This window comes from Marmota marmota, unplaced genomic scaffold (genome assembly GCF_001458135.2).
Source record: "Marmota marmota marmota unplaced genomic scaffold, marMar, whole genome shotgun sequence".
Taxonomy (NCBI): Eukaryota; Metazoa; Chordata; class Mammalia; order Rodentia; family Sciuridae; genus Marmota; species Marmota marmota.
The window spans coordinates 59,723,078-59,746,880 of record NW_025999977.1 but is presented as its reverse complement, the minus strand read 5'-3'; the positions used below and the strand labels follow the sequence as shown (position 1 = coordinate 59,746,880).

The 23,803-nt window shown below is 55.5% G+C and overlaps 1 protein-coding gene across 29 annotated transcripts in view; it reads right to left on the bottom strand.

The window, feature by feature from the left end:
* Myt1l (myelin transcription factor 1 like) overlaps window positions 1-23,803 on the bottom strand; it is a 340,605-nt gene that overhangs the window by 129,229 nt on the left and 187,573 nt on the right. For all 29 annotated transcript variants that reach the window (XM_048804898.1, XM_048804919.1, XM_048804894.1 and 26 more), the window contains one exon: window positions 8,487-8,642. The gene's annotated coding sequence lies outside the window, so the exon portion shown is untranslated. The remainder of the gene's footprint in view (window positions 1-8,486; window positions 8,643-23,803) is intronic.

The window sequence follows — 23,803 nt, the reverse complement described above, 5'->3', positions numbered from 1 at the left end:
AAAGAGTTTCAAAATTGTCTGGAGTTTTACTTTTACCTAGATGTTTAAAGAAGTGTAAGCAGAAAGCAATTCAGCAGAAAGCATAGAATTCCTGGTCCATGAGTCCAGGAGGGTTTTCCTTTTCTAGGCTCACACCTGCATGTGAGCAGCCACAGGCCAGCCAACACCGGAGGGGCATCCTCACTCAGGGTCGCGGGGACCCCAGCCGTCCACTCTTGTGCAGCTTTAAGCCTGAGCTCAGTAGCTGCATCAGCAGGGCCTGGCCTGGCTCCGAGACGTTTCCCACACTCCTGCTAGATCTCCATGGGCCCGAGACTGCTCACCCCACTTACCAGCTCTGGTGGCCTCTCCAGTAACTTACATTTAGAAAAAGCATCCTGAGAGGGCCGCTTTAGCATTTATTCTTTTATTGCTTAATCATGTTTACTTTAAAAGTAATGATAGCTACTGTAAGTAACTTTATATGGTTTTGTACTGAACTTCAGAAATTTATTTTTTGTGCCAAGAAAAGCCATCAGGAAGGATGCATTGAAGAGAGCAAGCGTACCATTTTATAATGTGAGACTTCGCTTTTGGAAACAGAGTTTAATTTGTAATCTTTGTCTTCCCCTTTCTCCCAATCAGGGCACAATTTCCTCAGGTTGAGGCTCAGGGAAGAGAGAGAATGTTTTAAATGCACTGAATTTCATAGATCCAGTTGTTGGGGTTGACTATAACGTGGCCCTCCAAAGCTCCTGGGCGTCCACGGGAGGAGAGGTGGCTAGGTTAGGTGGGGAGTGTGAGGTACTGGGGACAGCCTATTTGTGGATGGTGAGTTTGCAGTCACCGGGTGTGGCTGCAGGAGGCGGGTCACTGTTGCTGTGCCTTTGGGTTTATATCTTGTCCCCTGGTTCTTCTCTCCTTGCTTCCTGTCAGCCGTGAGCTGAGCTGCTGACCTCCACGCCCTCCAGCCATGACACTCACCTCACCTCAGGCCTAGAGCAGTGGAGCCGCAGGCCACCAAGGAGGGGAACTCTGAAACCCGGAGCCCAGACGGCCTTGTCTCCCCGCGGCTGTTCTTGCCAGGGGCACAAAGCTGACAAAGACCCAGTGAGACCCCTCGCGCTCCAGAGGCTGCGTCCTGAGGTCCCGTCCTGTGTGCGTCACAGTCACGGGTCCAGCGGGAGCCTGGACACTGGGACCTGCTCTCTCCCTGCCATGTGGCCCTCCCAGCAGACCGGGCAAGAGGCCTGTGGACCAGAGCTGAACGCCCTCAGGCTGTGACCCCAGAACTGAGCTCCAGCACCCACCCCATCGCTCCTCCATTATCCTGGAAAGAATGGTCCGTGTCTCTGTTGCTTAGTGCTGTCAAGAGGGTAGCTCGAGGCAGGCAGAAGCCAAGGTTGAATTCACTGAGTTGTGTGACGGGTAAGAGTCACAGAAAGGAGTGGAAAGGGGAGCCAGGAGCCCCCTGGGGTTAGGAGGGAGTGGCCCCGGGCCTCCAGTGAGGCAGTGCAGGAAGGACTGGACAGAGGGCCCAAGCTCACAGTGTGCGCATCCTCCTGAGCGGATCAGCCGGAGGCGATGCAGGCAGGTACCGGCTGGCTGGAGGGGTGGGCCACTGGGGTGTGTCCTTGGGGTTTGTACTCTGTCCCTGAGAGGGGAGCTCTCTGCTTCCTGACTGAGCTGCTTTCCTCCACCACACCCTTCTGCCATGGGGTCTGCCTCCTCACTTCAGTCCCAGAGCAATGGAGTCGGACATCTGTGGACTGAGACTCTGAAACCGTGAGCCCCAATACCTCTCCCTTCTCTGAAATACTTCTCGTCAGGTCTTTCAGTCACGGCGATACCAAAGCTGACTGAAACAGAGACCCAACTCTGATAAACTGCACACAGGTGCTCCCGGGAACACTCACTCCCGGGCTTGCTGTCCAGGTAGCCTGACCGCTGACCTCCCAGCTTCATGCCATTCAAAGCACGTCCTCCAGCACCCGTGATCCCAGCTGCCTGGGAGGTAAAGGCACATGGCTCAAGGTCAAGGCCAGCTTGGCAGCTTAGAGAGACTGTCTCAAAAGACAAACTGAAAAGGGTGGAGGTGCACCTCAGGGCCAGACTGCTTGTCTAGGCTGTGTGAGACCTGGGTTCCATCCCAGCATTCCTCAGAGGGAAAAAGAGAGAGAGAATGTGTCTACAACTCAACTCAGGCTCAAGCAAGTTTTGACTAATAAAAATCCATCTGTGAAGGTCAGGAATCCAAAATATATGTATTTAGGCATCTTTGATAAGTGTTTAGACAGAGTGCTACAACTATTTAAAATTATTTTCCAAAATACGGCAGGATTTTCTGTTTTTCAGGGATCTTGGTGCAGGACTGCCACAGTGATGTGCAGCATCTGTGCTGATATTCACAGTAAATAAAGGTGAATATGGTGATCAAGAGGTTGCAGAGGAGTCAGGAGAGACAAATGGGCTTCTAGTTTGTGGCATTGTGAGCTGTGATTGTTCAATTCCACTTATCCAACTGCTTAGGGTGGAAATGGGGGAATTAGGCAGATGAAGTACAGAAGGACCTGGGCGTGCCCCCTCGGGCCTCCCTCCGCGTCCCTGTTCAAGGGGAGCAGTGAGGCGGATGACTCAGTCCTCTCCGGCCAGCCAGTGTGCAAGTCTGGGGGTCAGGGCCAGCAACGGCAAGGCACAGGGACGGACCTCCACACTCTCCTGGCAGACACAGAACAGAGCAGCTGTTCCACATGCCTGGCCTCCCAGGAGCTGGCCATTTCATGGTGTTCTCATGACCGTCACCTCCATGGGATGGAGCCTGCTCCTTCCCTTTCAACATGGTTCCTACCCATCCTGTGCTGAATAGCAGGAGGGTCTGTGGACAGGTCAGGCTAGAAGCTGACTTTCTGAGTCCCTCCTCCAGGCTCCAGGCACAATGACCCACCTCTGCTAACTGCTCCCAGACAGGCTATTGGAAAGGTAACAGCTTGGTGCTGACGCTCAGCTCTGGGTGGGACTAACGTGCAGCTAGGATCAAAACTTACATGTGCTTGTGCGCCTGCTCTGGCCTGAGGATGCCCTGGAAGTTCCACCTCACCCCCGTGGAGCCCTGGGCATGCCCACCCACACAACTGCAAAGACAGATTACTAGACCACTAGGGAAATGTGCACACAAATCTGGGTAGGACGGCTGATGGGTCCAGAACGATGGTGGGAGGCACCTTGCTCTAAAGGTGCAGAACGGGGGAGTGGCACTCAGCATATGTATGATCCTAGAACCCTAAAGATCCCCTCAACAGCCTGCTTTGGACTTTAAAAATAATGTTAGAAATTCTAAGAAAATAGCAACCAACATGTTGCTTGTTACAGTAAAGATGTTATGGAGTAGGTGGCCTGCAGAACCACGACTGGTCATCTTGCTGTGGTCAGCTGCAGAGTGAGAAGCCAATAAGAGAAAATGAGACTGCACCAACTCTGGGGTACGCCCCGGGTTCCTTCCACTCACCAGGATCTGTGTGTGTGCGCACGTGTGTCTGTGGAGAGGCAGCGCAGGGTCTGGATGCAGAACCACCATCCTGCCTTCACTCCACCCTTAGTCCTTTGACTACAGGAAAAAGATGAAGCTAAAATAAAACAAGATCGTGTCTGGTAGGCAGGCAGGCACTGTGCCAGGAAGGTGCTGGGCAGAGCAGGAGTCGGCGTTTCAGCAGACGAGGGAATGGATACAGGATTGGAAGGAGCTGCGGCTCTTGGTCAGCCACACTGTGGAGTACTATTAATAATTTTATGACCCCTTTGAGGATCTTTCATGATGTGAGTAAACAGCTGCACAGAGGTCTCCAGGCACAGCAGCTGGGTGGGAACCGAGGTCCGCGGACCTGGCTGGGACCCGGCTGGGACCTGGCTGCAGCCATTGCTCCTCTTGGGTCTCAAGGGGAAGGAAAGCTGAGGAGTCTCTCACGGCTGCTGAAGGACCCCAGCGGATTCACTTGAGGAAGGCTGGGCATCCTGTGTGCAGGGAGGGGTCCTCAGGTCTGTGTCTGAGCCTGAGAGGGAGGCTGGGGGCTCCAGCAGGAGTGGTGCAGGACAAAGTAGGTGACCCGTTCGATTCTATTCCAGTAAGGGATGACGTCGCGCTCCATAGCCACAGGAGATGAGTTTTCCAATCTGTGTGCTCTTGGCAATGGCAGAGGGGCTCCCAAAGCCCCCATGAGGCACATTCGGGCAGAAGTAGAACAAAAGCCCCTCAGTTTTCCAGGAGTGGATCCTCAGGCTTGGAGTTTCAGCCCTGCTCCCAGAGGCCAGGGGAGGCCAGGGGAGGCCAGGGGAGGCCAGGGGAGGCTAGGCAAAGCTAGGGACCTGGGACCAGGCGGAGCCTGGTGGGACTGTTGGTCCACGCTGGCAGGGAACCACCCACAAGCTGAAGCATTCTCTCTGGAGGCACTCTGTTTAGTCTCTGCGAGTTTGTCCTCAGCGTCCAGACCGGCAGTGCCGTCTACCTGACTTTAGAGGACACCACATCAGGTACCTCCGGGAGGTGGAACGTTTTTTTTTTTTCTTTTTCTTTTTTTTTGTGGTGAAACAGTGGTTGCCTTTCAGCCTCAGTGCAGAAGTAAAAAAGTAAGCTGCTATTTGCATTTTAAAATTTGATTTTCTGAATGTGAATGTTCCTCACTACATTTCCTTTGCTTTCTTAGCAAGAAGTTCTGGCAGAAACAGGGCTGGGAGCAGCCAGTCTCATGACCAGGAGAGAAAGGGGCTGTCCTGCAGGGTGCTTAGTGCTTAGCCAGGGGCTAGCATCTAAACTCTGGGGCTCAAATCCAGATCTGATTCCTGATTCTGCTGGAAAATGTGGTGACCTGGAGGCTGCTCGCCGTTCCTCCTGCCCACAGCTGCTGCAGGGAGGGGCAGCAGCCCAGAGGAAATGGCACACCCCACAAACCATGCCCAGGGTGGCTGTCTCCTGGCCCTGTGGATGCTGGGATCCAACTCTGGTGCCATCAGTCTTGTTCAGAGGACAGCTGGCCTACGGTGGCTACACTCAGGCAGGGAGTACCCCATGAATGCCAGGGAGTACCCCACAAATGCCAGGGAGTACCCCATGAATGGAGACTTGGTTACATTTGGATATATTTACAGAATCTAAAAAGTGGGTGTGGGGAACCAGCTTCCTTCTCTAGTTGAGTCTTCTGCTCCCTAGACAAACCCTCTTAATCCACCCAACTGGTTTCGCCAGGTGTTCGATGCCTAAGTTCCCTTGACCAGGTGAGAGAGCGGCTGATTTTATCTTCCCAGAAGTGGCAGCTGGTTGCCAGGGAGGGGATCAGGCCCTGGGAGGGTCAGCTCTGGGACCTCTGCATGTGGGAACAATGCCCGTGGTCCAGACGCAGCCCGGGCACTGCTCCCTCGGCCCCCGCAGGCCCGTGGCAGGCCGTGGCTTGGCTGGTGGGTGTTTGCTGAGGTGAACTAAATAGGAACGTGGTTTCCTTGCAGGCGGGCAACTTTCTGACCACTCGGCTCCTCTCTGTGATGCTCGGTTTCTTAAGCATCAAGGAGAGAGCCTTAGACTGGTGGTGACTAGCTGGGGAAGAAGACTCCTGGCCACCAGCTGTGACAGAAGACCCATGGACCAAGCCCAGGGGCTGTAGCTGCTCCACTGCGCCTGAGGCAGGACTGGGCAGGGGCCTTGTCCATGTGCCCAGCTGCCAGGCCCCACAGGGCCACAGTCTTCCTCTATTCTTATCTGCACCATCTAGGAAGTTTCCTGAGTTCCGGGAACCTCCGTCCTCTCAGTCCTACATGTGTAATGTAACATGTGTGTCCGGGGACGTTGGGAAAAACAGGAGGGCAAGGCTTTGAGGGTGTGGGGTGGGCAGCTTTTCCAGGTGAGCGAGGAGCGAGCCTGTGATGCTGGCCAGGATTTGAGCAGACCCACCACCCTGCATGGTGCAGTCTCAGGATTCACTATCCCCACCCTTCTCGAACGTCCCCACTGCCCCGTTCCCTGGCCTGCCTCCTGCTTCCTGCCAGGCCCAGGTTCTATCCACATGTGGACCCTGGTGACTCTTATTTCTCAGTTGCTACTTAATTTGATGTGCTCTGTCCTTTCTTCTGGAGTCTTGAGATCACATTGGTCTTACTTCCCTACTAAGTCACTTAGCAGATTCTGGCTTCGCTCTCGCCCACCTCCCTGGATGTGGCCCTCACTCAAGCCTTCCCTGTAAGCCCGGACACAGTGGGGTCCTCAGGACCCACTCCTCTGTGGCTCCCTGTCACTCTGTCTGCTGTGGTACCTGCAGTCTGCCCCGTCCCAGTGTCAGGCTGAAGGCTCCGGGGGCCCCTCTGCTGACCACCTCTGGTCCCAGCTTCCAGTCTTGCTGCAGCGTCAGGGCCAGAGAAGGCGGAGGGCGCAGGGAGCCCCTGCTCAGCACAGCCCCTGCCTCACCCACCAGGAGCAGCCCAGGCACCACAAAGACACAGAGCAGCGTCTCCTGGGCGCGGCCTTGTTCAGCAGGCTCCATTGCACACGGGCTTCCGTCACTGGCCGCTTCTCCCTTCCAAACCCCTCTCCCTGCAGTCAGTGCCCGAGGTCTGAATGTGCGCTTGCAGTGGCTGAAGCTGCCACTCTCACCCCCTACCCCCAGGGCACAGGCTGTGACGTGCCAGCCCTCCTCTGAGTCCTCTCCCAAGGGACCCTTCGGATGATTCATTTCATCTGTTTGCTGTATTCCACCCCAAAAGTGCGTTCCAACAAATACCACATGCAGTTTAACATGCCTTCACAAGTTTCCTGAAGCACACTGTCAGTTTGTCCTGAAGGTAGGTGTAAACTCCGTGTGCTTTTTAGTGATACTGGTTGTGTCTGTTTTTAAAGTCGTGCCGTCCGTCTTTCTGTCCCTGGCCCATCTCAATGAATAGCTTTAAGTTTTCCCTTTTTCTGAGTAAAACAATTTTCTCATTTGTCTTTCCCTAACTTCTAATGAGGTCAAGCATTTTCTCATGTTTCGACACAGAAAAATACTAAAAAACTGTCCATTTGTATGGGAACTTCAATTTACCTCCCTCCCTCCCTCCCTCCCTCCCTTCCAATGTTGTGGTGTTGGGGATGGAACCCAGGTCCTCATGAGTGGAAGGCAAGTGCCCCACCACTGAGCTGCAGCCAGCCCTTGCTAGTTCATCTTGGGACAGAATCTCACTAAGTTGCCCAGGTTGGCCTCAAACTTGGGATCCTCCTGCCTCAGCTCTTGAGTAGCTGGGAGTACAGGTGTGTGCTTATACCTGGCTATTGTTTCCCTAAATAGTTTTTTCCCCCAGAATTGATTTGATTAATTTTTAGGGAGAAAAATCTGAGAGCACAAAGAGCAGAAGAGTTAGAGAGGCTTGAGCCTGCCTGGCAGGCCACGTGGTCTGTGGCACAGCGGTGTTCGGGAGGGGAGGCGCACAGTTCCACAGCAGGCCTATGGGAAGAAGGAGATGGGACAGTCCAGGGGCACAGAGATGAATCTGGGGGAGGGGTGAGCTGGGACTTTAACAAAGGCAGGGCGCTTAGTCCCTGTGCCTCTGGGTCCTGTGGTGGCCGCACACAGCTAGAGGATGAGAATCACGCTTCCCTCACATGATATGAGTACCGGACAGCTATGGGCACTCAGGTGCCTGCACCAGAACCCGCTAGCTGTGGAGGGCCGGCCGCGTGCAGCCAGCAGCACTGTGCCCACCTGGCACAGAGAGCACATGTGCACCCCGTGGTCACACCTGTCCTGGGTCATGGCCAAGATGTCACTCAGGGACGCTCTCCTGCATAGCTGCCCTGCCCCGAGCTCACAGCACTCACGGAGGACTCAGCTCACTGCAGGGCCTCCCAGGGCAGGTGATGGACATGCCCATCAGGAGCATTTCCCAACCCACAGAAAGAGACCTGAAGAAACTGCCAGCAGCCCTGGGCCAGAGCCAGAGAGTTCTGCAGGGTGCAGGGCAAGGGCAGGCCTGAGCTGTGGCCAGTGTGGGGCACTGGGTGGCGGTGCTGAGTCCCTCTGGCCACCAGGGAGTGAGGCCAGGGGAACGTCCTGCTGGGAAGGAGTGCAGAGTCCTGACATGGACAAAGGGGTTCCATGGTAGCACCAGGAAAGGCAGGGCCATTCACAAGTGCAGAGGTCCCAGAGTGTGCCAGCAAGCCAGGGGGCAGGATGGCCTGAGGGGACGAGGAGGGGCCAGCTGGGAGGGCAGGCCAGGCTCCTCTTCCTTCTTGTAGACCGTGGCCCTCCACCTACCTCTGAGGGGAAGAGGCACTGGGTAGAACATGGAGAGGGCAATGGCTGAATGAAGGCCTGGCAGGGCAGAGTGCAGCTGCCCTCGAGAGGGTCAGGGTGCTGAGGACAGAGGGCTTGGGAAGAGTGGGGGTGCCCAGAGCTGCTTTGAAGGCCTGAGGAAGTGGCTCCCCCACAGAAGCAGCCTGGAGCAGACCCCACCAAGGTGCAGAAGGTAGCTGTGCTCCTGAGGAGCAGCCCTACCTTGCAGGAAGCGGTGTCCTCTGAGGACGGAGGCAGCGTGGCCCCTTGGGCAGGACGCGGCCCAGGGCCGGGCTCTCTCTAGGTGCTGCTCCTGGTCCTCCCCAGCCTGGGACAGTGGCAAAGTCACTTAATATCTCTGTGCCCCGACTTCTCCATCTGCAACACAGGAAGAACAATGCACACCACCTAAGGATTCCAGGAGCACACAAGGCAGCAGCCTGTGCGGGCACCCAGGGCCGTGCACGGGGCTCCCCCAGGAGCCAGACCTTTCCTGGCCTCACCCTGGATGGGTGCACTGAGGCCTGCCCTCCCAGCAGTGTGAGGAGCCCCAGGGCCAGCCCTGCCCAAGTAGCAACATGTGGGCTGTGAGAAGGTGGTCGGGGAGCCTCCAGATGCTGCACGTCCCCTCCCAGGTCCGAGGCAGGAGTGGTTCATGCAGTGGGCTGGGGGGAAATTCCTCATTTAGCCCTGGTTCCCCAGAGGCTGCAGAGCTGGGCTGCTCTCCTCCAAGACCGTGGGGCTAGAAGAGTCTAAATGGCTTTCTCTCATACACTCTGCATTAGCCATCAATTAGACGTCATGCTGATTTTATGGATGAGGAATCTGATACTCAGGGTGCAGCATTTGCTCCAAGGTCCCCCGATAGTCAGAGGGCAAACCGTGACTGAACCAATGTGTCCTCTCTGCAAACCCACGCTGCTCACGTGACAAGCCTGCTCCCTCCACCCCCAGTGGAGCCAAGAGGGCTGAGATGTGGAGCAGGGACAGAGCTCCTCTCGTCCTGGAGGAGCCCTGGGCAGTGGCGGGGTGGCTGGCCCCCAACAACTCCCAGCATGTTCATTGTTTCACCCCTTTTGAACGACTCAGCGTCTCTGGCTCTTGTGGTCTGTGGGGCTGAAAACCTCTGGGTGGTTAAACCTCCACAGATCAGGGGAAGAAGAGCCTGCAGGTGCCGGACACCGGCCCCCGGGACCGGACCTCACTCCCTCCCGCTGCACTGCTCACCACAGCCGCCAGTGATGCCAGCAGCCGCGGGAGGCCTCAGCTGAGCTGCAGGCTCCAGAGCTCCTCAGATAGAGCCACAGGGATCACCACCTCCTGGTGGTCTCCCTCCACACCCTGGCTCAGCAACCTGCTGCCCACAAGCCAGCAGTGCCACCAAGTGCTGCTGACCACTGGGCACTGAACTCCAAACCCCTTCCTTGGGAACTCAGTGTTCCTCAGAAGATAGTCCACCACACAGACAGTGAGGAGGCGGTGTGTCCTTGTCTTCCAAGGACACTGCCACCCGGACCACAGAAGATCTGAAGCCAGGCCTATCCTGGCAGGGAAATGGTGGCCTTTTCTCTTTGACCGAAGAACGTCTCCCTGCTCCCTCCTTTGCCTGGATTGGCACCCGAGCTTCCTTGCAGACTCCTCAGTTCAAGGACCATGCATGACCACAGAGCAGGGACAGTGCCCCAGTCTTTGTGTCTCCTGAGTCCAGGCCTGACTGTTGGCTGATGTGGGCTGTGGATGCAGGGAAGGAAGAGAGGGGGGAGAAGGAAGGAGGAAAAGAAGGGGCAGGATGTCAGGGAGGGAGGGAGGGAGAAGGAAGGAAGGAATGAAGGAGAACAAAACAAAACAAGAGAGATCCTTCCCGCTGAGCTGTGAAGGGGATTCTAATGTCATTGATGGGCTAATGCTTTAAGTGACTCAACCAACCAGTGAAACTGCACAGTGGTCAAGTGACTTAAAGACAGAGTTGGGTCACTGCAGCCCTACCACGTGGTACCTGCTGGCGGGAGCACCTTGTTTCATGAGCACCAATTTTCTGCAGTTTTCAATTTCTGAATAGACAGCACACTAATGGCCGAACTCATTGTTAGGTGCTCACTAAGTGGCAGTCGGTAGTGACATTACTGTCACTGTGTACTAGTTTGTTGATATGCTCTTATCTCTGATTTCAGCCTCTGTTACAAATGTGATGATGTAACAAGTGGCGAAAGCTAATGCAGAACTCTGCTCAGCAGGGGGCGCTGTTAATGCCTCGGCTGAGCTCTCTGGCCATGCCCTCTGCGCCAGGCACTGTGCGGACTTCAGTCCTCCGTGTGAAACAGCAGGGCATCCAGGCTTCATCTCCCCGCTGGTCATGTTCAGCTCCCTGGAACGATTCTTGGGAGCCGGCTCACCGTGCTCTGCTCACAGCTGAAGCCCCTGCTCATCAGCAATGGCATCTGATTGCTGACCAACACACCAATGGTGTTCTGACCTGCCCGGCCTTGCTGGGGTGGACAAGCCAGCCTGTCAAAGCCCAGAGGAGTGACTTGCTGTGCCCAGGCCACAGCTTTGGTGGCAGAGCCAGCCTGGAACTGAGCCTCTGGCCTTCATGGGGTGGGGCACTTATACTTAAAAGCTGCCTCCACCAGAACTCGGACGGTGTAACCTCAGCTGTCAATCCTGTCTCTCCAGAGAAGTCCAGGTTCAGCTGGTGTGCGTGTCCTACATGGCTGGTGACACGCTGGAGGAAACTGGCCCCCTGCCACCAACTCCTGCTAGATTGACAGAAACGCTCAAAAATGAGGACAATTCTCAGAGGGAAGGGGGAGTCTGCCTGCAGAGGCTCCCAGGAGGAAGGTTGGACCTGGGCGTGGGCGCCTGCGGCTTCTGCAGGCGGCCACCTGCTTCTGCACACAGACCTGTGCCCGAGGTTCTGTGGCAGGTGGTGGTGGCATCATTCGCCCGTGAACTGTTTAGGACTCAGATTTGGCAAGAAGTATCTGTTAAACGCCCAGGGGCATCGGGTTGTGCTGGAACTCCGTCCTTTACCAGAACTCGGGCTCCTGTGCGTCTTTGCCCTGCTCCAGGTTACCTGGAAGAAGTAGCTACGTGCTAGGGAGGCTGGGGCACAGCCTCTTTGCACCTTCCAAGTGGAAATGGAGATGTCTGAGAGCAAGTGAAGAGCTCCCTGTTAGCATCTCCGTTTCACTCAGGGGTGGGATGTGCAGGAATCCTGTTTATCTCTGAGCAGTTTGGGAGGGTTGAGTCAAGCTGCCCCTATCTAGTGGCAGACTGGGGATTTAATACTTTAATAATCAGCCCTGTGCTTCTGGGCCACCTTTCAGGGGCAGCTACACGTTCCTTCCAAACAGCAGTTTAATTAATGCTCACAGCAGCCCAGAGCTCTGCGTAAACATGGTAATCCACCTCCCCTGCCCCTGGCTCAAGGAAAGCTGTCTCTCAGGAGGAAGCAAACAGGCAGGGCTGCCAAAATCACCCCACAGAAGGTGGGATACTGGGCTCTGGGTGCCGGGAGGCCTTCACCCTCCATGCCAGCCCACCCCTGTCTCAGAAAGAAGCACCAGCAGCTATGTCTCCAGAGATAAGCCCCTCCTTAGCCCTATCATAAGCCAAGGCCTTGGCTCAGGTCTGCAGGCCACAAAGGCCAAGAAAGGAGAGAAGATGACGTGTTTAGGTCAAAGAATGACCCTGAGAATGGGCAGTGAGGGTAAATGCTAAATGAGCAGAGACAAGGACCCGGATGCTGAGGGATGGAGAGCCACAGAGAGGAGAGAGATTCCCCAGGAGTTCTCACTAAACAGGGAGGAGTTGCTCAGCAGTGACCCGGGGACAGGCCAGAGCATGAGAGGTCTTGCTGAGCAGTGACCTGGGGACAGGCCAGAGCAGGATAGGTCTTGATGATCAGTGACCTGGGGACAGGGTAGGGGGAGGGAGGTCCTGCTGAGCAGTGACCTAGGGACAGGGCAGAGGGAGGGAGGTCCTGCTGAGCAGTGACCTGGGGACAGGGCAGAGGGAGGGAGGTCCTGCTGAGCAGTGACCTGGGGACAGGGCAGAGGGAGGGAGGTCCTGCTGAGCAGTGACCTGGGGACAGGGCAGAGGGAGGGAGGTCCTGCTGAACAGTGACATGGGAACAGGCAGAGGGAGGGAGGTCCTGCTGAGACAGGGCAGAGGGAGGGAGGTCCTGATGATCAGTGACCTGGGGACAGGCAGAGGGAGGGAGGTCCTGCTGAGCAGTGACCTGGGGACAGGCAGGAGGGAGGGAGGTCCTGCTGAGCAGTGACCTGGGGACAGGGTAGAGGGAGGGAGGTCCTGATGATCAGTGACCTGAGGACAGGGCAGAGGGAGGTCCTGCTGAGCAGTAACCAATGGACAGGGCAGTGTAGTGGACTATTTCATCCCTGGGACAGCATCTTCCTGAAGGCACAGGGGTGGACCCCTGTTGCCACGGTAGGAAGACACAGCTGAGCCCTGATGGAGCAGGGAGTCCAGTACCTGTCACTCACAGTTCCCTGTAAGCTCTGGTGTCAGAGCTGGGTGGCTTTAGTATTTCTAGAGGGAGGAGGGCACCCAGGAAAACCAAGGATGTAAGTGGAGCCAGTGGGGTGGCGAGGCAGGGCAGGGCCAGCGACCCTCATGCTGGTGTCCACATGGCCCTGTCTAGGTCAGCCTAGCTTTGCAGGTCACCTTGTTCACTGCCCCAGAGGTCCTGTGAAGCCACTCCTGTGCCTGCTTTGGAGATGTACAGGATCCAGGCTGGCCAGAGCCTGCCTGACCTGCAGGTGGGTCTCCACAGCCCGGGTGTGGCTGGAGGCTGGGCTCACTGAGGATGGAAGGCGTCACTTAACACTAGGCTGGCAGCAGAGCAGGGTCCCACCCGCAGCCCTTTTCTGATGAGAGGGAATTTGCCTTGATTTTTGGTTCAGCTGAGACCCAGTAAGAAGAAAGCACCTAGCTCACCTGGCAGTTGGGTGTTGTGAACTTGCTCTTTGCTGGGTGCTGTTCGGGTTCTGGGGACACAGTTGTGATGAAGCTGAGCAAGTCCTCACCTGCTGGGAGTGTAGACCAGGCAGGGAAGACAGACAGTCCCCAGACACATGGCGGGAGAAGGGCAGGGGAGCAGAAGGTGAGGGAGGAGGCGCAGGGAGTCCTAGGAACTGAAGCTTGGGACCCGGGGCGCCTGAGCTGACATCCCCCTCCCGACTCTGGGACCTCAGAACTAAGCTGGGCAGCATCCGGCATCTGGCTCTAGGGCTAGCAGGGCAGTGGCCCAAAACGGTGCCAACCCCGACACCCCCATGGAGATCAGGACTCCGTAGTGATGATGTTTCCCCTGCTCACTGTGGCTGTGACCTGGGAAGCAGCTTTCATAGGAATTGGGGAAAGCAGAATTTAATAGATAACAAAAGACACAAATGATGTTTAAACCGAGTGTCAGGGAGAAACTGGTTTGCTGGAAGAGCAGTGGAAAGGTGCAGGAACGTGTGCACCCAGCACGCATGCATACACATGCACACACATTCATCTGCATTCAGATCACATGAGAACAGGAGCCAGGCGAGAACAGGTGCCAGGCGAGACCAGCCATCAAAGGCCTCGGAGACATTGGAGCTCCCTGTGACCTCAGCCACAGCGTCTGACACTGACAGCCAGGGCACCCCCACCCCCCGGTTCAAGCAGATCCAACTGTCTTGGGTGGATTTCACCTTGCAGATGGCAACTAAAGCATCGACCTGTGTAAGTTATGATTTAAATGCACCGAGGGCGAAGGCTTGCTAAGAAGCGGCAGCCACCGACAGCTGGGCAGGCCTCTGCATCCTCGGCTTTGCAGCAGCTAGTGCCACACTGAGAGAGGCTGGTTATCATTTTATTCATGGGCTCCTAGGACCTGGCACTGAGTCCCCAGAGAGACCCTACGGACACCAGCATGGTACCAGCAGCTCCTGGTCCCCGCCCCACCCAACCTTGGACCAAGCTCCTTCTCCCACAGCACTCTACCCACCCCTGGCCTTGCAGAGTGGAGGCCCAGCAGTGGCCATCAGTGAGGTGTGTTGCTCAGGGGAACGGAAAATGGACCAGCCAGATGTGGGGTTGGCTGTCATGTGGCAATTCCATGGCCCAGGCTGGAGGAGGATGGTGCTGCACGGGATTGGCAGGACACCCAGACCCTACCTCGACTGCTCTGGGTTCCATTCATGCTGTGGGGGTGATGACTTCCCTGTCAGGTGTGCGAAATGAGGTGACACACAAAACACCCAGCACACAGTGGAGCCGCTGAAGTGCCAGTGTCTCCTCAGGTAGAACAGGTGCTTGTGAAGAGTTGGCAACAACCAAGAATCTTATGACGCGAGAGCTTGAAGGTAATGTCAGCCTGCACAACCATACTCACACTGGACAGGAACAGATATTGACGGGAAACAAACATGCAAGTAGGTAACACCTGTGATGTGGGCTTCCAGACTTTCTCCAAACCCAACAGCGGTGCTGACAATGCTGCTGCTTTTGAGGTGACCACAAACATTACATATAAAAGGAGACTTACTAACTATGTTCCCTGTCTAACAATGCTGATTTAATGGCATCAGGGATTTCTGAATTGTCCTACTCAACTCTGTCTATTCAGTAAGGACTCAGTTGTGGCAGGAGACATAAATCAAGGTGCAGCCTCCTCGTATGTCCTGTCGCTTTGCACGCTGTGCTCACTAAAGGAACAGTGCAGCCTCTTTGTGAATGTGGCCGGCCCCTTGGCCCGCCTCCCCCATCTTCCGCCATCTCTCATTTCCATAATTACCACGTGCTTTTGTTATCACTGGTTTTGTGCTAATGCCATCATTCCTCTTTGATGTGGCCATGTTTTCCTCCTGCGCTATTGTGAGGTTTGGCTAAATCCATCTCTGCACATGTCCAATGCTCTGGTGGTTCAGGAAGCCAGGAGGACGCAGGATCCCAGGACTCCAACCTAGCTTCACAGCAGCCAGTTTGTGTTCTGGGTAAGTTGCTGGACAGGTCAGAAATCCCAAATCCCATCTGGGGATGCAGGGTGTGCACTTTACAAAACCAGGCCACGGAATGCTGGTGCACAGCACAATCCCAGGAGAGCAGGTTCTGTGCCTAGCACACGTGACCACGCGCTCACTCTTTAGAATTCACAACATGGGCCGAACCTTCACGGCTCTGGACAGTCACTGCTGGAAACAAGGGCAGTGGTGAGCGCGGCCAGCAGCCTTCTGAGCATGACAGAGACTGCGTTTCCCGCTCACGTAACCTCCCTTGGGATGAGGGTTCTGGGGAGAGTGTTTGCGGGAACGTGGGGTCTTATGAAATCAATACTGCCCAGATTCCCTTTGCTGGCACTGGAGCCCTGGGGCCCAGCTGGCTGGTTTGAGAATATGCCTCATTCAAAAGTGCTGAGGGAGCTGCTGAGACCGGAGTCCTTAGCTCGGGGTCTATCTCCAGCTTGCTTGTGGTTGGTGAGTGGCTGAGCACTGGATCAGGCTGGCCGACCACTGCACAGCTGGGGCTGTCACCGTGACGTGGTGTGTCAGATGCGCCTCTCGACACCCCAGTTGAGCTCCTAGATCTTGGCACCTGCTGCAGGCACAGTGAGGGTGGATGGCAGGCACTCTAAGTGCTGATGGCACACTCCTGCTCTGGGCTGATCTGGGGATTTATGGAGGGGTTTTCTCTATGAGGGGCAGAGCCTGCCTGCTGCATGCCCTGGTGTAAGTGAAGCTGGTCCAGATCACCATGGGAGAGCTGCTGCTTCCTGTCCCCTGCTGTGGGAGGACTGTTCCTGAAGGAGCCTGCAGGTCTACTTCCTGTACAGCTGGGGATGCAGGGTGCTACTTTCTGTAAGTGCCTATTTTTCTGATGGTGTGGAGCGTGTTGACCTCCCAGAGGCAGCTGTGGGTTACTCGTGTTTGTTTGTGAGCTCCCATTCTTTAGCCCAGGTTCACTGCTCCTAGTTCATGTCTTCACCATGCACATAAAGATGGCACAGGCACCCCATGTATTCTCGGTGCAGAATTCGAAGGGTAGCACCGTAGACAAGTCCGGCTCCAAACATATCACCCCTGTGTGACAGTGAGCAACTTTGACTTTTGTCACAAATATTTTGGGCCATGGAAAACCAAAAAATCTTTCTTTTTCTTTTGTTCTCTTTCAGATACCAGTTAAATTCATGGCAGAAAATGTAGTTGGCCACTTCCTGACCAGAGGCTGGTGCAGGCTGGTGCTGTCTCACTGCCCTGCTAGCTGTCACTGTGGCAGAGGGGAAGGGACAAAAGGATGGAGGATGAAGGGACCTGAGTCAGTCACTGATCGTTGTCCCACGGGGCTGGGACAGGGGGATTTCACAGCAGCTCACCAAAATGAGCCTGATGTTTGCAAGACTAGCAGAGGCCTCTCCTTGGTGCCACCTGCATGCTGCTCTCCGGTTCCAGGGAGAGGACACTAGAATTAATAAAGAAGAGCTTCCTGAGGTGGCCATCCTCTGAGAAGCCCTGAGCAGTGATCGGCCTGCACACTGTCCCGAGCACTGTACCTCACTCAGAGAACTGACTTTAGAGTCCCTCAGTTAAAACAAGACTTCAGGGCAGAATTATTTTGTCAGTTCCTTTCCTGTTTTCTTTATATGAGAAAAGCTTTGATGCTCTTCTGAAAAGATACACCTTGTTTTCCGTCTTCAGGCACAGGGGACCCTGTCAACTCTCCCATGGGTGCCACCTGGTCCACCTCAGCCACTGGGCCTCAGCATCTCGCCCCTGCTGGAGTTCATGGGCTCCCAGCAGCTTCTCACCGCCTCCGCTGTCCTCAGAGTCCCCCCAAGCACTGGCATTCATTGCACAGCACATTTTTAGTTTTCACATATCATACGGAAACCCAAAAGCAGGTCCCATCAGCGTGGACTTTGCTTCCTCCCTAAGCTGACCATGCCACTTCCTCAACACTGGGCTTGGTGGAGCGGTTCTGAAGCAGAGCCCAAACCCTGCTCCATCTGCGTCTGCCCGATCCTGGCACAGTCCCCGATCCCACGGCCCTCCTGACTCTGGTGCTGCGATAGGCTGCACCTGCACGGTGGCCCTCGGGCTTCCCAGGTACATGGTCCCAAGGACGTGTGCTCAATGGAAATTAACTTCCAGTCAGCATGCACGAAGAACCCGTACACTGACTTCCACATGGAAAACACACAGGTTGGGAGACACAGTATGATTCCTCTTGTGGGAATGGCGAGGGGAAGAGTGGTCAGTGGTGAGCTGTGTTGGTTCCCTGGTGACTGATCTGTGACAAGGTGACAACCTACATGCTCACAGTAGTGCATCGCCATGCTGTGGGACATTAGCATGAACATTTGCATTAATTTACATATAATAATCATCTCACTCAACTCTGAAACCTGTGTTTTGGGTAAATTTTCTAAAAAGGTAGTATGACCTACTGCAATTACATTCAAACTCAAAGTTTAGAACACACATAAATCAAAACAAAAATCTAAACCAATCGCTTACCTGCCTGATTAGGATGAAGACAGGCAGCGCTTCTGCAAGGAGGAGACCAGACAGCAAAAGCCAGGGATAGCCCCTCCTCAACAGCAGGGTCAGCAGGAGCCCGTCCCCAGCCACTGGGGCTGCTCAGGGCACTGACTGAGTGTGCCTGGGGGCTGTGCTCCCGGTCAGGCTTCAAGGCTGTGGTTTCATAAAGTCACTGTCATTTTGTAAGCAGACATGGCATGGACTTTGCTGTCCCATTGTTGAGACAATGCGAACGTGGTTCCTTTCGGTGGGACTCCAGAGCACATGCCCCCTGGTCTTCTCCAAGCTGACCAGGTTGATGATAGGCATGTGAGAGAGCTTTAGGGGGTCTGTGTGTCCAGGCCCTGCTTTTGCCTGCACTAGAGATATGAGGACAGTGGTAACAAGAAGCCCTGGCCACGAACAGGCAGGGGCAGGAGGGCAGGGGGAGGGCAGTGACCTGTGCAGGCTTCCCGAGGGCTTGGCCAGATGGGGAGGGCCCAGCTGTCCCATAGACAGGAAGTGGTACCTCAACCCAGCAGCGATAGCCATGGGCTGGTCGTTTTCTCTCTGCCCACTGCAATCTCGATGTCTTGGTAAGAACATTCCTCAAGCCTCACCAGTGCCCTGTACCAGGAACACTCAGCCTGCAGAGGGACCATTCCTCAGTCCTCACCAGTGCCCTGTACCAGGAACACTCAGCCTGCAGAGGGACCATTCCTCAGTCCTCACCAGTGCCCTGTACCAGGAACACTCAGCCTGCAGAGGGACCATTCCTCAGTCCTCACCAGTGCCCTGTACCAGGAACACTCAGCCTGCAGAGGGACCATTCCTCAGTCCTCACCAGTGCCCTGTACCAGGAACACTCAGCCTGCAGAGGGACCATTCCTCAGTCCTCACCAGTGCCCTGTACCAGGAACACTCAGCCTGCAGAGGGACCATTCCTCAGTCCTCACCAGTGCCCTGTACCAGGAACACTCAGCCTGCAGAGGGACCATTCCTCAGTCCTCACCAGTGCCCTGTACCAGGAACACTCAGCCTGCAGAGGGACCATTCCTCAGTCCTCACCAGTGCCCTGTACCAGGAACACTCAGCCTGCAGAGGGACCATTCCTCAGTCCTCACCAGTGCCCTGTACCAGGAACACTCAGCCTGCAGAGGGACCATTCCTCAGTCCTCACCAGTGCCCTGTACCAGGAACACTCAGCCTGCAGAGGGACCATTCCTCAGTCCTCACCAGTGCCCTGTACCAGGAACACTCAGCCTGCAGAGGGACCATTCCTCAGTCCTCACCAGTGCCCTGTACCAGGAACACTCAGCCTGCAGAGGGACCATTCCTCAGTCCTCACCAGTGCCCTGTACCAGGAACACTCAGCCTGCAGAGGGACCATTCCTCAGTCCTCACCAGTGCCCTGTACCAGGAACACTCAGCCTGCAGAGGGACCATTCCTCAGTCCTCACCAGTGCCCTGTACCAGGAACACTCAGCCTGCAGAGGGACCATTCCTCAGTCCTCACCAGTGCCCTGTACCAGGAACACTCAGCCTGCAGAGGGACCATTCCTCAGTCCTCACCAGTGCCCTGTACCAGGAACACTCAGCCTGCAGAGGGACCATTCCTCAGTCCTCACCAGTGCCCTGTACCAGGAACACTCAGCCTGCAGAGGGACCATTCCTCAGTCCTCACCAGTGCCCTGTACCAGGAACACTCAGCCTGCAGAGGGACCATTCCTCAGTCCTCACCAGTGCCCTGTACCAGGAACACTCAGCCTGCAGAGGGACCATTCCTCAGTCCTCACCAGTGCCCTGTACCAGGAACACTCAGCCTGCAGAGGGACCATTCCTCAGTCCTCACCAGTGCCCTGTACCAGGAACACTCAGCCTGCAGAGGGACCATTCCTCAGTCCTCACCAGTGCCCTGTACCAGGAACACTCAGCCTGCAGAGGGACCATTCCTCAGTCCTCACCAGTGCCCTGTACCAGGAACACTCAGCCTGCAGAGGGACCATTCCTCAGTCCTCACCAGTGCCCTGTACCAGGAACACTCAGCCTGCAGAGGGACCATTCCTCAGTCCTCACCAGTGCCCTGTACCAGGAACACTCAGCCTGCAGAGGGACCATTCCTCAGTCCTCACCAGTGCCCTGTACCAGGAACACTCAGCCTGCAGAGGGACCATTCCTCAGTCCTCACCAGTGCCCTGTACCAGGAACACTCAGCCTGCAGAGGGACCATTCCTCAGTCCTCACCAGTGCCCTGTACCAGGAACACTCAGCCTGCAGAGGGACCATTCCTCAGTCCTCACCAGTGCCCTGTACCAGGAACACTCAGCCTGCAGAGGGACCATTCCTCAGTCCTCACCAGTGCCCTGTACCAGGAACACTCAGCCTGCAGAGGGACCATTCCTCAGTCCTCACCAGTGCCCTGTACCAGGAACACTCAGCCTGCAGAGGGGGACCATTCCTCAGTCCTCACCAGTGCTCTGTGCCAGGAACACTCAGCCTGCAGAGACCCCAACCTGGGGCAGCAGCGAGGCGTCTACGTGATTTCAGCAGCCTGGAAGGGAGAGATCCTCTCTGGATTGGAGGCACCACCAGTGCTGACACCACGTCCTCAGAGGACCTGAGTGGCCCCTGGCTGACCGTCCCTCCTCACAGGGGAATGCCCTATAGAAGTGACTTGGATTAGGAATTGTGTCTGGGCATAAAATAATCCAGGTTGTATTCCATTAAATAGAGATTTAACAAATGATCTTCAAAATTGCTAATGGAAGAGTTTGTATATAGAGAGAATCGCCGGCATTGGTCAGCAGTTTGTGCACCTGTGTGGACAGATGTGCACTTTTTGTGTACAGTTAAAGCAAACCCAGGCAGCCTGGCTGTGAGCCCCTGCTGGGCTGATGTTTACCAAGCCTACGGCACCCCCCATCACCTGTCCAACGTATTCTCCCCATGGACAGGGGCCCAGGACAGGCTTGTCTCTGCTGGAACACACCACAGCAGCCCCCGCCCGACACAAGTGGGCATGTTTCAAACACGTCACTGGCGCACTGCTCGGCCTCCGAGGCGGTGGGTCTCAGCTCAATGTTCTTCATATGTCTGCCTGTTCTATTTATACAAATCCCAAAATACCTATCTGCCAACTGTTGTTCTGGGTGCTAAGGACTCAAAAGCACGAAACAGAAAACTCAATGGACTTAACTCGTGTTTAAACAGATGCTAGTGAGTTTAAGGCTTTCCACTGTGTTAGGAATGCTGTGTGTGCATCCTTAGGAACCATGAAGGAGCAACAGGGGTAAGCCTTCCTTCAGCTGAACGTAGAGACCAGGTTCATGAATTTGGGGAACCTAGCCGCAAGCATGCTGTGGGAGTGGTCTCTGCTGACACTGCTCACCCCCTGGTCAGTCCTGCAGGCGTCCACCCCAAGCTGTGTCTCTGCTTCGACGCCTAACCAGGATGACTGGGAAGCCGGAGCTCATGTATTCTCAATAGCATTGCTTTTCACATTTCTAACAGAGTCACGTGCGTCAAGTCTGCATTGGGTCTGTTGAGAGCACGCACAGTGCCTCCACTGCGAGGGCCCAGGTCCCCGAGCACCTGCTCCCCGAGCACCCCACCTCACGGAAGCCTCGTGCTTTTCACCTCTGGTTCCAGCAAGGAGCATGTCTGTTCTGACCACCAACAAACAGTCCTTCCTTCAGGAGTTTAGAAATGTGGTGTATCAACATCATTGAGTCCTGGACGCCTTGGCCCTTAGGACTGGCCCGTGGCCCCTGGACCTTGCTGGATGCTGTGGAGGATGACCAGGGTCCACTGATAGGAGAAGGGGCCAGGAGGGCTGGCAGGGCAATGACTGTTTCATGAAGGAGTGTGTCAAGAAGGAAAACAGTGGCCGTCAGTCCTACCTGGCTTCAGAGTGCAGGTGAGCGACGTGGAGGACAGCTGATGGAGGAGCAAGGGTGCGTGGGCTGCCGTGATGGGCACGGGGAGGGCTCCTGGGCTGTGTGTCTTCACCAGTAGGTGCCTGCTGGCTCCTGTGGCCACAGTCAGCACTACTTGTCCTGCTGTGTCCCTCGCTGGACAGTCTGTTCTGGAGCAGGGTCTGTCCTTAGCTCTGACACTGAGAGGAGCCCTCTGGATTCCTGGAGTGCTCCAGGGTCTCAGGTGCACCCATGTGTGTCTGATAGGCTGCGTGACAGTGTCTCCCTAGAATGTCTCCTAGGCTGCAGGGGGAAGTCAGGCCAGGAGGGGACACAGATGGAGCTGCATGGCTGAGACTTCAACCCCAGCCTCTGAGAATGGTCCTCCCAGGGGCCACGTGAGGCCTGTCTGCTGCAGAGGGACATGGGCAGATCCTGGGTGTCACAGATCCTGCCTGTGTTTGAGTGGACCAAGCGTGCGTGGGCACGGTGGCAGCCACCTGCTGATCACGCAGGACTGTCAACCACACAGGCACCTTCTCCACATCTTCAAGTTGGGATTCAACATCTCCTGGATGAGACTGAAATACTCTTCTATAAACAGTCACTTGCTTCTTTTGGGGGGAAAAGAGGAAACGTAATATTTTTGAAAAAAGTATTGGGTTTTATTTTCTGTCATCCTGAAGAGTGAGTCGCAGAGGCGGGCTTGTTCCTCAGGAGTCGTGATTCGAGGACCCGAAGTAAAATACTTCCTCGTGGGTCCGACCCCTTCCTGACATCAGAGTCATTCACACATCCCTCCATGAGTCACTGACTGCATCTGCATTTGTGGCGTCACTGTGCTGACGCCCTCTGCACAGTGACAATGGGCTTAGGATGCTGTCCAGCGGGACATCCTGTGACCGTCCACCACACTGCCTGCTCTGGAAAGCTGAGTTTGCGCTGATGCGATTATTTATGTAAAATTGCAAACTCCCTGAGGTTCCACAGAGTCCATGACGAAAACACAGGTGACTGGTGCAGCGACACTTGGCAACGTGATGTCTGGACTGACCCTGAAGCTGTGGAGAGAGGCGGGCATGGGTGGTGTGGCATGAACTCACTGAGGCACTGTGAGGGCTGTGACATTGCCACACCTGGTTTAGTGAAGGGCAGGAAAGTCCAGCAGGGAAGTCCGTGCTGGGAGCAGGAGGCTGCCTTCCCTCAAGGACCACCCTCCTGCATGTAGCTGTGGAGGACGAGGGCCGTGTGGGCTGCACTGGACCCAGCTGGGAGCAGGGTCATACTGTGATCATCTCTAGTCCTGACGGGACTCACACTGGTTTCTTATGGACATTCTTGAAAGAAGAGATGGCATGGGACTCTGTCTCCCTGCCTGACCAAGGCTGGACGTCCAACACCTGAGCTTCAGGGAAAACCTCCTCCGCTGACCGCCACAGAGGACCTTCCACACAGAGACTCTCTGGCTTAGAGGACTCCCCTCTGAGAGACGGGGCCGCCACTGTGTTTCTGTTCTCATGAGGGAGCTGCTTAGCGTGGCCCTGCCTGGGCCTCAGTCTCACCACTAGGGTGTCTAGTTCCCTCCTCACAGGGTGTGCTGTTCACATGCTCGGTGCCATTGCATCTCTGTGAACCTCCTAAGAACTCTGAGAGTGGCCATTTGAAAATGACCTGCCTGATACACATTGTGATTGGGTGTTATCTCTTTACTCAAAGTCTCAACATTGCAGATATCAACTTGAGTCACACTAATCTTGTTTCTAATTACTACAGAAAATCCTGGGAAATTGCTCATTTTCTTATTGGTTATCCCACTGGCAGAAATTCAAAGAGGGCTTCTGATACAGAACAGACCTGAACTGGCCTGCACTGCCTGGCCCTGTTCCTGGCCCCGTGCGCATGGCAGCTATGGGCATCCAGGGCCCAGGACCGTGACTGGACGACCACCTCCCGCCAGCTCTGGCTCTTTTATCTCGGAGGCACAGTAGTGGCTGCCTGGGACTCTGGGGCCTCCTCTAATACGGTTCCTCCCTGTGGCCCCCCTTCACCTCCTGGGAAGCAGGACTGCAGGGCTGTCTTGGCAGCCCTCTGCTGGCCCGTGCCTGTGGCAGCAAGC